Source organism: Tursiops truncatus, chromosome 11 (assembly GCF_011762595.2).
Source record: "Tursiops truncatus isolate mTurTru1 chromosome 11, mTurTru1.mat.Y, whole genome shotgun sequence".
Taxonomy (NCBI): domain Eukaryota; kingdom Metazoa; phylum Chordata; class Mammalia; order Artiodactyla; family Delphinidae; genus Tursiops; species Tursiops truncatus.
This window is the reverse complement of record NC_047044.1, coordinates 101,992,784-102,004,838: the sequence shown is the minus strand read 5'-3', so window position 1 is coordinate 102,004,838 and position 12,055 is coordinate 101,992,784. Positions and strand designations below refer to the sequence as shown.

The 12,055-nt window shown below is 49.8% G+C and overlaps 1 protein-coding gene and 1 long non-coding RNA gene across 34 annotated transcripts in view; one reads left to right on the top strand and one right to left on the bottom strand.

The window, feature by feature from the left end:
* Positions 1 to 675: 675 nt before the first annotated feature.
* Positions 676 to 10,206, bottom strand: LOC117314330 (uncharacterized). 2 transcript variants are annotated; one of them, XR_012324636.1, is made up of 3 exons: positions 9,859 to 10,206; positions 8,693 to 8,752; positions 676 to 8,406 (listed from the first exon to the last, which is right to left on the bottom strand). It is a non-coding gene; the product is annotated as an uncharacterized lncRNA (long non-coding RNA). The 2 variants fall into 2 exon arrangements; XR_012324635.1 differs by lacking the exon at positions 9,859 to 10,206 and having other exon boundaries at positions 676 to 7,053; positions 8,309 to 8,406; positions 8,693 to 8,819.
* The window catches only part of MICAL3 (microtubule associated monooxygenase, calponin and LIM domain containing 3), a 196,777-nt gene continuing 193,550 nt past the window's right edge, over positions 8,829 to 12,055 (top strand). For 29 of the 32 annotated variants that reach the window (XR_012324629.1, XR_012324628.1, XR_012324630.1 and 26 more), the window contains exon 1: positions 8,833 to 9,079. The gene's annotated coding sequence lies outside the window, so the exon portion shown is untranslated. Of the gene's footprint in view, positions 9,080 to 12,055 lie in introns of all 32 variants that reach the window. The other 3 variants (XM_019925851.3, XM_073789281.1, XM_073789266.1) reach the window with 3 other exon arrangements.

The following is a 12,055-nucleotide window of genomic DNA, read 5'->3' as shown; positions in this document are numbered from 1 at the left end:
GCTTGCTGGTGGCAGTCCTCAGGCCAGCAGCTGTGGACCCCAAACCGCGGGGCCTAGCGCTCTCCCCGTGTGTCAGGCTGTGGCACACCGGGAGGTGGCATTTGAACAATGCCTGCGGTGAACACTGAGGTGCCCCTGCAGGAGGTGGGCCCCCCACCCCCCCCCCCAACCCCACCCCGGCAGGCTGAGGCGTCAACCCCCTAGGGCGGCTCTGCCCTGGCCTGGCCCCCGACAGGCAGGCAGGGGAGGGGAGTCAGCTGTCGCCCTGCCCCCGCTGTCGCCTCAGGGCTTTCATTTTCATGGTCAGGAGTTATCTTCTAGATAAGGTTGGGGGCATCTGGCCCAAGGGGCCTAGACTATTTATAGGTTTCCCCTCTGTGATTTTGCTGTGACTAGCGTCTGAGGGTGCGCCATGGTGATGTGTCTAGGCTGGGTTTCCAAGCAGGAGGCCGTATATAGAGAGAGACATGGATGCCCTTCTCATTCCCTTTCTCTTTTCCTTTTTTTTTTTTGCCGTGGGGTGGGGCGGTGGGGAGAGGCTGGTGGTGGTGGGTTGGGCTATTATGTTAAAATCGTACATATTTTTTCATTACAAAAGTAGGTTCCACAGTCCATTCTTTCCTGAAATGAAAGAGCACAAATGAGCAAAACTAAGGTAATCTAAAAGCCCCCCCACCCAATCCCTCTCTTCACTGAGATGGCAGCATGTTCATATTTACCCTTTCAAATTCCCTTTCCTTCTAACCCTTCAACCTACCTCTGCCTGGGGCAGGGAGGTGGTCCTTCAGGAGGACCTCTGCTTGTTCTCTGCATGTGGGAACGGGGACGAGTTAGAGAGGCTCAACTCCTGGAACACCTCTCTCTCTCTTTCTTTTGAGGGCCCACTCAAATAGCCCCTTCTCCACAAAACTTTCCCTGACCTCTTTTTTTTTAATGAATTTATTGATTGATTGATTTTTGGCTGCACTGGGTCTTCGTTGCCACGCGCGGGCTTTCTCTAGTTGCAGCGAGCAGGGGCTACTCTTCGTTGCGGTGCGTGGGCTTCTCATTGCGGTGGCTTCTCTTGTTGCAGAGCATGGGCTCTAGGCACGCGGGCTTCAGTAGTTGTGGCACACGGGCTCAGTAGCTGTGGCACGCGGGCTCAGTGCTCACGGGCTCAGTAGTTGTGGCACACGGGCTCAGTAGTTGTGGCTCGCGGGCTCTAGAGCGCAGGCTCAGTAGTTGTGGCGCACGGGCTTAGTGGCTCCACGGCATGTGGAATCTTCCCGGACCAGGGCTCAAACTCGTGTCCCCTGCATTGGCAGGCGGATTCTCAACCACTGTGCCACCAGGGAAGCCCTCTCTGACCTCTTGAATGGGAGCCTTCTCACTCTCACGAGATAGCAATTTCCACCTGGCAAAGACCCTTTTCTATGCATGTCTCACTTTCCCTGTCCCACTGTCAGCTCCTTGAGGGCAGACCCCATGTCCTGTTGATCTGGGGATGCTCTCAGTGCCCAGACAAGTGCCTCGTCCGTCGTAGACACTCGTGATGATTGAATGCGAAGGAATCAGAGGCCGAAATCAAACAGAAGTTCCATGATCTCAAATAGGAGCAAAGGGGATTTGGGGTCCTGCATGTGCCCTTACTAGGCCCCAGGCAAAGGCATATTTGACATCTTTTCCTTTCCCATAAAAGACAGATGCACTTGGATGTGTTTTCCTCTTAAACCTGAAAACACTGACTTGTGTGCCAGTGGTCTCGAATGTGTCAGCTCCATTCCGAGGCTTTATCAGAGCATTGTCTGTTATTATCAGATTCCTACACGTACAGTGTCATGTGCTGTCTCCTCTCTCCCTCCACTCCTTTCTTTTCATTCTTTTCTCTTTCACAATTGAAAACAGAGCTGTGTGAAACAAGTCATATTCAAATATAACCCAGCTGGGCCGAGCTTGACCTTTGCCTCATGCACTATTGAAGCTGATGTTTTTATTCTTAAGAGCATGTGTTTGAGCCCCAGAGGAAAGACAGACTGGAAGGACAGAGAGCTTCTTTCGCTCCTCACTGGGGAAGGGGCCAGTCACTAGGCGAGTTTGTTTCAGTTCTGCAGCCGGGTAGCCTTCAGTCCTGTCTGATGCTAGGTGGAGCCCCAAGGCCTGTGTTCAGAGAAATATATATATATTTCTATACACATTACGCCTATACATGAATACGTATATCTATTTATTTATTTATTTTGGTAAATTTTTCTTAGTTGTGGCTGTATATGAAGATATAAGTCCGGAAAAACCCTGTTCACAAATTTTCTGTTTCCTCGAGGCTTTCCAGCGCTTGGTGTGGCTTCGCTTAGGGAAGCGTCTTCCTGCGCGTTACAACAGGGCTCCAGGAAACTCTCTTTTGGTCATGATTACAATGTGGTGGTTCTAGATTTTATTTTGCAGTGGCTTTGGTGACTAGAGGTATCTTCCATAGACTCCCATCTTGATTTTGCTCACTTGTACTTACACAGAATTTCTGGCTACTACAGAATGTACATACCAGTGAGTTAGGGGAGACACCTCTCAATGTTTTGTCATTGTATTATGAAAAATGATGCAGAAGTAGCTTTGCAATTTTGTCAAGTTGCATTTAAATTTCCTTTCTCCTGGCAGGGTGAAACTTGCAACCCAATCAAGGAATTAGTTAGAAAGATTTAGTTGGAAGATTTCTGATTTTTTTACCTGTTAGCCTAAGGATAAACCCCAGAACCCAGGATGTCTTCCAGCTCTGGGACATCCCAGTCCACGATCCTCTTAGCTTCTCTGCAGAAGACTGGGTTGCTTTCACATCAGCCCACAGTATAGAAGAGGGGCAGGACAACGAGCTTTTCGGACCTTTGTGTCTTCAGTAGGTCCACATGACAACGGATGTAGCCCAGGAATCCAATTGTACCACCCTGTTCCTCCCTCTTGACTCTCTCATGCTATGGGTGGATGGGGTGGGCTTCTGAGCCCATCCAGGCATGCTGGGGCCTTCAGTCTCCACGTAGCTTGGCTTTACCTTGGATCTGAACACCCCTGGGGTCATGATAAACTGAACTAGTGGCAGTAATGGGTGTGATGTTTAGAATGCTCGGATTGAATGGACTGAGTTCCTATTGGACCATGGAATCCATCCACAGGCAGTGTTTCATTCAGCATTCTTTGCTTGTGACAGAAAGCTGACCAAAGCTGGTTTAAGTTTAAAAAAAAAGAAAAGAAAGAAAAAAAAAGAAGGAATGTATCGTTTCACACACTGGCTTCCTGTGAGGCTTGAGTCAGGGCTTACAGATTTGACCAGACCTAGCTTCTCTCTCTGTTTCTCAACTCCACTCCTTCTGATGCAGGCTCTACCTCATGGCCCAAAATGGCTGCCAGCAGCTCCCAGAGCTATCTGCATCCCACATCAAGTCCAGAGTGGGATTGTGCTCAATCCTGACTAAACCACACTGGGAATGGGGGAGGGGTAAATTCTTCAATGGTAAATTAGGCTACTGATGGCCAGAGAGGAGGAGATCCTGTGGAGGCAACCACTAAGCAAAAACAAAGTCAAGGGACAAGAAGTTAGGCAGGAGTTGAGAATAATATTGGGTGGATTAGCCACTCAGTATGGAGGATGCCCCATCACAGAACTGGGTGTTTTTGAAGAAATGAGATTTTCGTATTAGGCAGTGCTAAATATAACTCAGGACTGATCTCCTTTTATAGCTAAAAAAGTTTCTGTGTAAGGATTTGTTACCAATTTCACAGTTGTAATTTATGGTGTATGTGCTGTTTTGAGCCATCTGTTCCACTACCTTCTTTTACTGGTTCAGGTGACATGGCCCTGGGTTTGTCTAGTTATTTGAGCAGATTTTACTCTGATCTCTACATCAGTTCTCAGGGATTTGGGAGAGGAGTGGTTGAATGGGGAAAAAGGAAACACTCATTTTGCTGTTAAGTTCCAGGGGACTTGGAAGGAAAGATACATATTTATTACCTTGATGGATTAAAAATACACTATGATAAAACAACAAGATATTGTTTTTCATCTGTCAAATGGCAAGGATTACAAAAGAAATCTTGAGGGCTGGTGAGGGTTCAGAGAAATAGCTACATCACACATTGCTGGTGGGAACGTAACTGGTGTAAACTTCCTAAAAGACCATTTGGCAATATATGTGAGACATTTAAAAAATGTATGTGCATTTTGACCAAGCAATTCTATTTCTAGAATTATTAGGAACTAATCATAAAAATATATAAACATTTACATATATGGATAATCCTTGAAGTTACATATAATAATGAAGAATTGGAAATAATCTTAATGAGTAAAGACAGAATCTTGGTTAAGTGAGTTAAGGTATAACCATAGGATGCAGCCATTTAAAATCATGTTTTAGAATAATCTACGTGGCATGGGAAAATTCCTGGTCTTGTTAAGGAGAAAAGTAGATTGCAAAGCAGTTTGATCAATTTTTTTTTTTTTTTTTTGGCTGCATTGGGTCTTCGTTTCTGTGCGAGGGCTTTCTCTAGTTGCAGCGAGCGGGGGCTACTCTTTGTTGCGGTGCGCGGGCTTCTCATTGTGGTGGCTTCTCTTGTTGCGGAGCATGGGCTCGAGGCGCGCAGGCTTCAGTAGTTGTAGCATGCAGGCTCAGTAGTTGTGGCACACGAGCTTAGATGCTCCATGGCATGTGGGATCTTCCTGGACCAGGGCTTGAACCCGTGTGCCCTGAACTGGCAGGTGGATTCTTAACCACTGTGCCACCAGGGAAGCCCCTGATCAATTTTTATTTATTTATTGGGCTGTCCTGGGTCTTAGTTGCAGCACACAGGATCTAGTTCCCCAGCCAAGGATCGAACCTGTGACCCCTGCAGTCTTAACCACTGGACCGCCAGGGAAGTCCCTGATAAATTTTGTTTTTAAAAAAGATATGTACAAGGGGACTTCCCTGGCAGTCCAGTGGCTAAGACTGCAGAGTGAACGGGTTAGATCCCTGGTGGGGTAAAGGCACTGCCAAAAAAAAAAAAAAAAAAAAAAAAATACATACAAAAAAAGAAGATACATACACATGTACACACAAAAAAGTATAGGAAAAAGCATATATCAAAATTATAAGGGACTTCCTTGGTGGCGCAGTGGTTAAGAATCTGCCTGCTAATACAGGGGACACGGGTTCGAGCCCTGGTCTGGGAAGATCCACACGAGCAGAGCAAGTAAGCCCGTGCGCCACAACTATTGAGCCTGCACTCTGGAGCCCCCGAGCCACAACTACTGAGCCTGCATGCCACAACTACGGAGCCTGCGCTCTAGAGCCCGCGAACCACAACTACTGAGCCTGCGCGCCCTAGAGCCTGTGCTCTGCAACAAGAGAAGCCACCGCAATGAGAAGCCTGCGCACCGCAACCAAGAGTTGCCCCCCGCTCGCCGCAACTAGAGAAAAGCCTGCGTGCAGCAATGAAGACCCAGTGCAGCCAAAAATAAATAAATAAATAAATTTAAATTAAAAAAATTATTAAAAAAAAACAACAGGGGCTTCCCTGGTGGCGCAGTGGTTGAGAGTCCAGCTGTCGATGCAGGGGACACGGGTTCGTGCCCCGGTCCGGGAAGACCCCACATGCCGCAGAGCAGCCGGGCCCGTGAGCCATGGCCGCTGAGCCTGCGTGTCCGGAGCCTGTGCTCCGTGATGGGAGAGGCCACAGCAGTGGGAGGCCCGCGTACTGCAAAAAAAAAACAAAAATCAAAACAAAATTGTAACAGAGATATGCCAGTAAGAGGAATGGCTAAATTTTATTTTATTTATTTTTGTACTTTTCTCTATTAAAAAATTCTAAATGATGTGCATGTTTTACTTTGGAAATCAGAAATTTTCTTTTTCTTAAAAGGAAGACCACACCACAGTGCTTCCAATGGCCAGATTATGGACTGGCATCCTCCTCCCTGCTGTTTGGTTCGTGTCCAGTTATTTCTGGGTATCCTCTGTCTCTCCACCTTCCTCCCGAGCACGCACGCCCTCTCCCCACCCCAGCCCTCTCCCAGAACTCAGTCCTGTGCTCGTCCTGCTCTAGGGCAGGGGCGTTTCGACATGCGCTTGTATGTTTAGCTGGGGATGGAATCCCGGCACACGCCTCTGAGGAGCTGATCCGATCCACTCCGTACCAAGGGGGTCTGATGTTTTCCACACTCATCCAGCCAGTAGGTACAGGCTTCATGGGCGATCCATCAGGACAACCTCACACAACCTGACAGTTGTGTGCTCACAGTAGGTGCCCAAGAAATGCTTGTGCTCTCTGGGGATGAGGAAAGACAGGAGAGCTATGGGAGTGAAATTAACTGGATGGACTAGGACTGGGCCAGGCAGAGAGAGCGACTTGGAAATACTTGGCTTCAGGATGGCCGTCTTCTCGATCAATATTAAAAGTTCACTGGCTCCCAGGCCATTTGGCTGGCATGTCCATCCCTGGGGGGCATTTCAGCAGCTTAAAAAGAATGAAATCATTAGCCCAGCTTGTGTTTTCAGGCCGCATCACGGCTGTCAGTGGAGCAGGGTATTTCACTAAATGGCAAATTAGAAAGTTCCCCGAATTGGGGGCAGCAACCCTGTACGTAGAAGCCCCTTCCTCATGGGCGTGGGGCTGATTCTGTCTCCAGGCAGAATCAGTTGGGGGCTGTTTTTGTTGCCCTTTGCTATTGAATTTGCCAGATGTGTCAAAGACGTGATCTCATTGACGAAGTACAACCAATAAACCAGTGAAGTGAAATGCACGGTGCTTCTCACCGTCCGTCTTTCTTGGCTGGCTTTGCCCACTGCGAGCACTGGCTGTACCAGGCTCCTGGTCCCACAGTTTGCTATTTTGTATTTGTTCCCTTTTTGCTTATAATGGCTCTCTACTTGTTACATATAAAAAGGCCGTGTTCCCTCAGGGAGCAGGTGTTGCAGGGGGAAAATCCTCAACTTGGAAAACCAGAGGCCTTATTCACCAGTGTTGTTACAGCAGCCAAACGCATCGGCCTACACGCAGCTTCGGCTGTAACAAACTGCTCCTAACCGTCCTGATGTGACTGTTTTGAGGCTGAAATGATATAGGTATAAAGATCAATGTAAAACACGATGTAGGTGTATCACATTATCTTTTGTACAGAATGCAGTTGGTTCTTAAGAAATAGGAGATAGTGTTGCATTGTGGGGGCTGTGAAGGTAGGCACTGGAGTTAGGCCCCGACTTCGTGCACTTGGGCAAGTCAGCTCTCCAAGTCTGCCTGAGGCTGAAATGAAAGCACTTCCAAACAGTACCCAGCACATGGTAAGCATTTAATAAATGTAAGCAGCTGCCGCTGTTGCTACTGTCCATGAAGGAGAGAGGTATATATGTCAATAAAAATTGCATAGTAGGGCAGAAAATCAGGGTTTGGGGAGCACAAAGTAGAAGTGGGAACTCTATAAGCCAGCAGCTTCTGTTCATCCGTCTGGGAAGGCTTCATGGAGGAACTGGACTTTCTAGAACTCTTTGCATAATAGTTGGAAGATGAGTTGTCTGGCTGGGGAGTGGAGCTACTAAGGGTGCCCCAAACACCTGATACAATTTGGAAGAGGGTTGAGCGGGTGCAGGGTGAGCAGCTGATGGGAGGTTGAAAAGTTCTGAAAAAGGAAGGTGGAGTTGGCCTTAGGCTTGGTACCAAAATGTAGGCCTGCTGCCTGTGTAAAGCTCTAAAACAGAGCAGGTGGGACCCTTACAGGACATGTTGAAGTCTTGAATTTGACAGGCAGTGAGACTGAGAGCCTCACGGGCCTTGCAGAGTTCAATGGCTGCTGCAGACCTGAGGTAGTGACCAGCACTTTGGCAACTCTGATGATGCCTGACCAGCAAGACTTGTTGCTGAAGCCAGGGATTCTGGACAGTTCAACAGGCGAATGAATTATTAATTGAAGCTTTGTCTGATTACATGGAGGAAGAGAGAAGAGGAGGAGGTGACTCTTGGAAGAGTATAAATTATTGGGGAGAATGTGGTTCTCCACATAGAAGAAGAATGCTCTGCTTTAAGAAAGGGACCCAGAAAGGATATTGACTTTGTCTTGACAAAAGGTGAGGTTAATACCGTCTATATCAAGGAACTGGTGTCAACTTTCAACTTTGGTTGAAAGAAAGTCTACTCATTTTCAAGCAAAGCTCTTTAGGAAGATGCCTCAATTTGAAGCACATATGTAAATATTGCTAATCCCATGCAAAGGCTCATAGGCTCGCAAAGTATGAGAAGGACCATCAGAGATCAGTTCTAGTCCAATATCCTCATTGGATTAGATAACTGAGGCCAAGATGGAGTAACCTACCGAAAGGCACACACAGATATCTGCTTCAGTTCTCTCCATATTTTCTTTTCGCTCTCTAATCCCGAAACTTGAGGATCCCCAGTCTCTTTGTTTCCCTTCTTGATAGGATCAGAAAGAAAATTCCAGTTGTGTTGTGCGGCGGCTACTGAGCGCAACGAATACGTGCCCTTTAATCGCACCCTCTCTCCTCCCCATCTGGCCTGCTTTGATGTGCCCACCGTCCTTTTCCATTGGCCATTTCGCGCGGTTCCTCGCCCCCTTCTAAGGTTATCAACCAATCAGCTTCTCCCTGGACCCTCGGGGCGGGCTTTGAGGAATGTACCACTGGACCCGCGGGGAAGGGGTGGAGAGGAGGAAGGGTGTGGCGGCGGCTCCTTTCCTTACCTTCTGCATAGAACTATGAGCTTCTGGCAAAGTCTGAGCCTACGGGTAGCGACGGCGTCCCTGGGGATAGGAGGCAGAGCGGGTTCCGGAGGCACGGTGATGTCGGCGCCCCGAGGCCGGGGTCCGGTGGTCGCGCCCCGGGGGCTGCAGCCCCGCCCTCACATGTGCCCGCCCCGCCCGGCGGCAGCGCTGCTACCTCAGCAGCCGCCGCGGTGCAGCCCGCGCGGGACGGCGAGCGCTGAGGAGCGGCGGTGGGGTGAGGCGCTGGCTGTAGCGGGGTCGCCGCGGGGCTGGGGCGCCGGACGCCGCGGCCGTAGGGTCGAGGGGCCGAGGTGCGGGACTGCGGGCTGCTGCCAGGACGCCGGCGCACTGAGGCATGCGGCGGAGGTGAGACGGGCTCTGGACCGGGCCGGGACCCGTGCGGGCCGGGCGCCTCCCTCTGGCCGCCGCGGCCCCGGAGCAGACGGCGGGCCCGGGTCCAGGGCGGCGGGCGGCGGGCGGGAGGCTCGGCGCGCTTGCCGTGGGCGCTGTCCGAGGCCGGGCACGAGGAGACCCGCAGGCCGCCCGCGAGTCCGCGAGCGGACGCGCCGCTGAGAAGCCGCGCCGGGGAGCGCGGGCGCGGCGGGGCCTTGACCACTCGTTTTTCCCGTGGCCCCCGTCCCCTCAGGTCCCCACGTGTCCCCCATCCTGTGTCCCCCTTGTCCCTCCTTTCCTCCAGGTCCTCCCATGTCCCCCATTCCCCTTCTCCTCGTCCCCTCGTCTCTCCGTGCCTCCCATCCCCCCGTGTCCCCCATCCACCCGTGTTCCCATCTCCCCGTGTCCCGATCCCCCCCGTGTTCCTCCATCCCCCCTGTGCCCCTGTCCCCCCGTGTCCCCCCGTCCCCTATGTGCCCCTGTCCCCCGTGTCCCCCATGCCCTGTGTCCCCCATCCCCTGTGTCTGCCATCCCCCCGTGACCCCATTCCCCTGTGACCGCCGTCCCCCGTGTCCCCATCTCCTCGTGGTCCCCCATCTCCCGTGTGCCCCTGTCCGCCTGTGTCCCCCCGTGTCCCCTCGTCCCCTAAGGCGCACGGACCGCCCTCGTCTCCCGATTCCCCTCCGCACTCAGTTCAGGGAAAGCGTCCCCAGCCCTGCACCCCGCGTGTGAGGTCTAAGGTGGCTCCTTACCGCAGGCAGCATTGACCGCCGACATCAGGGCTTAGTGCCGAGAGATGGAGGTGTCTTGGGAGCAGTGTTTCTTCAAGGCTTACCACCTTCTCATCTTCTGGGTTGTGGATGGAGAGATGGCGTGTAAACTTTGCAAGTCCCATCCGTGTGACAGTTTGCCAGGGAGACAGTCGTTTGGATCGCACCCCAGGGTGCGGATGAGGCGGGTGTTGTAGGGAGCAGGACCCTTCAGTTGCGGGGCCAGCAGGAGGGCTGTGTGCGTCACCACCTGGCCACACAGATGCCAGTTCCTTGTTTCGGTGGCTGTCCTGTAAGCACGTCTGTAAGGGTCGCTCAAGAGGATAGCACAGGCACCTCCCTGGCGGTCCCGTGGGTAAGACTCCGCGCTCCCAATGCCGGAGGTGCGGTCCCTGCTCGGGGAGCTAGATCCCGTGTGCCGTTTGGTGCGGCCTAAGGGATAAAAAAGAGGCTAGTATGAATTTCTTATTTGATCTTCAAACGGACTTGGTCAGAAACTTGACTCAGGCTGTTGTGGCCCTACAGTGAATGCTTCTTGTGCTCCAGGTTTTAAAAAATTTTTAACTTTTTGGATAGTATGTTAAATACCATGAGTTAATTCTAGAATTATAGGAGAAACAGGGTTTAGATGTTCCTCTTGCAAAGAATCTTTGGGAACTTGGACTTGGTTCCTAGCTAAGCCTCCTTTTTGTGTTCACAGCACTAACCTTTGAAATGTCTGGAACTTGACTGCTTGGTTGTGAGGGTTTTTTCCCCACCTGGGATGGTCCAGGTGACTGCTGTTTCCTGGTGTTCTAGGTGTTGGGAAGAAAATGGGCTTTGGAGTAATGTACACCAAGTATTTAGTGCAATGCCTGACACACAGTAGATGTTTAATAACCATGAATGATTTTCTTCTTTCCTGTCTGGTTTTGGGAGACCCATGGATGATGAAATCAGATGCAGTCTTGTTTGCGTGCTCGCTTCTTAAGTTAGGACTAGTCCCCCAACCTCCCCACTCCTCTTTCCATCCCAACCCCTAGCTCTCACACCAAAATTTTTATGGTACATTAAAAATGAAACTCAAACCTCCAGACCTAGAAGTAAATATCAAACAAGAAAAAATTGAGCTCTTCCTTCCAGCTCATGTGTGCATTTTTTCAGAAAGGATGGTGTACACCGTGGAAGAGGTCTTACACTGCTCACACAGGTGAATAAATGGTCAGAGTGGACCCTTTCTTGGGTCTGTTGAGAAGTCCTGTGGGTAAGGATTTTGGTTGTCGTTGGTTTAACCTGTCCGGGCGGAACCATAAACTCTTCCTAATTTCTCCTGGCATCGGGATGTAAGAAATGGCCCAGAGTGAGTGACACCTGACCAGCAGGCAGGGCACAGTCCTAGATTTGTGGGCTCTGCCTCTGAACTGGGGTTTACATGTACCCCCTCCTGCTTGTACCAGGCTCCATGCGACCAGATTAAAAGGCTGTCAAACCCAATGTTCTTGAAAGAGTAAGTAGCACCATGGTTTATGTATGTCCCATAATATTGGGAGTCACATTTTAATAATAATCGTACTCTGGATTTATTTATTGCTTTTCTTTGAAGAAGTGAAAGCTTTTTCATCGTCTGTTATCATTGATTTGTTTTTGTCTCTGAGGTCATCAAGTTTAGTGCAATTTGTTTTTCCTACCTTATAGATGAAGAAATGGAGGTGATGTGATTTGTTCTAAGTAGTGAGTTGATGCCTGAATTGGGCTTCAACTGAGTTTTCCTTCTTATGGAATTTCTTTCTTTTTTTTTTTTTAAACATCTTTATTGGAGTATAATTGCTTTACAGTGGTGTGTTAGTTTCTGCTTTATAACAAAATGAATCAGCTATACATATACATATATCCCCATATTCCCTCCCTCTTGCGTCTCCCTCCCACCCTCCCTATCCCACACCTCTAGATGGTCACAAAGCACCGAGCTGATCTCCCTGTGCTATGCAGCTGCTTCCCACTAGCTATCTATTTTATGTTTGGTAGCGTATATAAGTCCATGCCACTCTCTCACTTCGTCCTAGCTTACCCTTCCCCCTCCCGGTGTCCTCAAGTCCATTCTCTACGTCTGTGTCTTTGTTCCTGTCCTGCCCCTAGATTCTTTTTTTTTTTTTTTTTAGATTCCATATATATGTGTTAGCATACGGTATTTGTTTTTCTC